Consider the following 3,423-nt stretch of genomic DNA (forward strand, 5'->3'; position numbering starts at 1 on the left):
ACGGCAGGTAAATACCGCAAATAGGTAGGTATGGTGGACTCTCATGGAAAAACTTTTGGGTTTATGGAAGTGGATGCACAAGCAGTATTCCGCTTAGTACAAGTGAAGGCTAGCAAAAGACTTGGAAGCGACCAACTAGAGAGCGACAACGGTCATCAAGATGCAATGAGTTTGACTAACATGGAGTGCAAGCATGAACAGGATATAAATCACCATGAACACGAACATCATAGAGGCTATGTTGATTTTGTTTCAACTACATGCATGAACATACGCCAAGTCAAGCCACTTGAATCATTCAAAGGAGAATACCATCCTATCATACTACATCATAGTCATCTCAAAATCTATGTTGGCATTCAAGACAAACCATTATAAGCTCCAAGCTGAATAAGCATGGCATCAGAAACTATGATCTCTAAGTTATCATTGCAAACATGGTTCTCTCACAACAAAGTTGAATCTGGGACGACAAGCTAGTCATATTTACAAAAACAAAATAGATAGAGTTCATACCAGCTTTTCCAGTCTCAGACACTTCATCATATATCATCATTATTGCCTTTCACTTGCACGATCGAATGATGTGAACAATAATAAGAGTGCTCGTGCATTGGACTAAGCTGAATCTGCAGGCAAACACAAAGGAGAATACAAAGTAATATGGCTCTTTGAAAGCTAAACAGGTATGCATGCAAGAGCCACTAAACATTGTAACCAATATCTTCTACCTTGACCCAAAGAAAAAGAAAACTATTTACACGGGAAAGCTCCCAACAAGCAAAAAGAAGAAAGGAAAATAATTTTGGGTTTTCTCAAAAGGACACAAAACATGAAAACAAGAAAACGAAAATAAACTAGCATGGATAATGCAGTGGCAAAGTGTGAACACCGATGAACAAAGTGAAAGCATAAGCATGAATGTAAGGTCGGTGAGAACACGTACCCCCCAAGCTTAGGCTTTTGGCCTAGCTTGGCCTACTCCCAAGGACGGTCCTGGCGAAACCCAAAATCTTAATCGGGGTTATACGGGAGCGCTGCAGCCATTGCCTGAATAGCTGCCTCACGAAGACGAGCAGCCGTCGCGTCCCTCTCATACTCCTCTGCCTCTCCTATGGTTATGTAGTATCTCCGTTTTACCTAAAAGTCAAAGAAAGCAGGAGCAGGAAGGGTAATATGGAAGACACGCTGCCGGTTAAATATCAATAGGTATAGGAGGGATTCATCAGCCCTCTCAAGGAACTGGTAGCGTGTCAAAGCAACGCGGTCAAGGAAAGCTGTATGGAGCGGGGGGTCTCCTGCGCGGATGGGTACTCCAAGAAAATTTGCTATGCGAGTGGCATAGAGCCAAAGAAATCTCCCTCAATAGCGTTTTTATTCAGCCTCCTTGCTATAATAGCTCCCATGTTGAAGCTTTTCTCACCCGTAATCGCGCTCTTAAGGATACTAAGGTCCGATGCGCATAGGTGACAATATTCAACCTTACCATTAATGCATCTACCTATGAAGAGGGCAAAGTAGTGCAAGGCAGGGAAATGAATGCTTCCTATGGTAGCTTGCATGATGTCTCTAGAGTCTCCAAAAGATAAACTAGAGAAAAAATCTCTAACCGAAGATTTAGCAGGATCTTTAAGATTACCCCCATCGGGTATTTTGCAAATCCTATTGAAATCCTCCAAATCCATGGCATAGGATTTATCATACAAATCAAACAGTATGGATGAGTCACGGCCAACTAAAAATTTAAATCTACGCACGAAAGAGGCAGTGAGCATAGCATAGTATTCACATTTATCTGAGAGGAATTCTTCTAACCCGGCATTGCGGACAAGTGTATCAAACTCATCCTTGAAGCCTGCTTCGATCATGAACTCATCGAAAGGCCATTCACATGGTTGTACTGGTACGTCCCTTAGTTGATAAGGATCGGGCTCCCGAATAGAAAGACGGGGACCCTTCTTACTTGAGGAACCACCATAAGACTTCCTCTTGAACATAATTTCTCTTTGCTGAAATTTTGAAGTTCAAGAGAAAAGTGAATAAAGACCAACCACACCTTGTAGCAACTACTCCTACTAGTGCCTAGAGACCGTATCACGCGCTAAAACTACTTGGGACCAGCTAAAATCAACATTTGAAGCTCAAGAACAGGGTCACCAAGGTAGCAAGAATACGCGAAGGATAAAGCACTAGAGCAAAAACTAATTGGACCAATGGAGGAGTCACTTACCAAGGAACAATTTCCCCAAAACGGTTCGGAGAATGATGCTTTGAGCAAGGAGATCGAAAATCGCAGCCAAATGAGCAAGAACACGGGTTTGAGCTGCGAAACAATTTTTTCTGGAGGAAGAAGAAGAGGATGGGAGCTGGAATGAGTGGAGGGGGCCCCTGTGGGCCCCACAATCTTGCTTGCCGCGGCCAGGGGGTGGCCGCGGTGACAGGGCTTGTGGCCCACTGGGGTGGCCCCCAGGCCAGCTCTTAGTCCGAGTATTTTTCAAATATTCCAGAAAAAATCATACTAGATTTTCAGGACCATCGGAGAACTTTTATTTTCGAGGTATTTTTCTCCGGGACGCTAAAACAGAAAACAGGAAAAACTAAACTGAACCTATCATTTTTCTTCTAAGCAAAAGAAAGTGAAAGCTTAAAATAGAGGTATGTGACTCTTTGATTCATCCATTTCATGGTCATCGAAAGAAATCCGTCAATGGGGTTGATCAAATCCTCATGACAAAACTTTCTCGAATCGCAAAAGAGAACGTAGAATTTTCGAATAGCCACTAAGTTACCTCAATGGGGATATGTATCTCCCCAACAAGCAAATCATACTTCATCTTGACATGAGGAATAGGGCATTCAAAGCTCCCAATAAGAATCGATGAAGTTTTTTCGATAGAATTGATGCAATGTAATTGATATCCTTTCTTCGGAAAGTGCACGGTATGCTAACTACTGTTGACATGGAAAGTGACATTGCCTTTGTTGCAATCTATAACAGCCCCTGTAGTGTTTAAAAAGGTTCTTCCGAGCATGAAAACCATGGCATTGTCCTCGGGAATATCCAAGATAACAAAGTCTGTTAAGATAGTGGTGTTAGCAACCACAAGAGGCACATCCTCGCAAATGCCAACAGGGAAAGCAGTTTATTTGTCGGCCATTTTCAGAGAGATTTTAGTGTGTGTCAACTTATCCAGTTCAAGTCTACGATAAAGAGAGAGAGGCATAACACTAACTCTGGCTCCAAGGTCACATAAGGCAGTTCTTTCGTAGTTTCCTTTAATGGAGCAAGGTATAGTGGGCACTCCGGGATCACCAAGTTTCTTAGGAGTTCCACCTTTGAAAGTGTAATTGGCAAGCATGGTGGAGATCTCAAGATCTGGTATCTACTGTTTATTGGTCACGATATCTTTCCTGTACTTGGTA

Source organism: Hordeum vulgare, chromosome 1H, assembly GCF_904849725.1.
Source record: "Hordeum vulgare subsp. vulgare chromosome 1H, MorexV3_pseudomolecules_assembly, whole genome shotgun sequence".
Taxonomy (NCBI): domain Eukaryota; kingdom Viridiplantae; phylum Streptophyta; class Magnoliopsida; order Poales; family Poaceae; genus Hordeum; species Hordeum vulgare.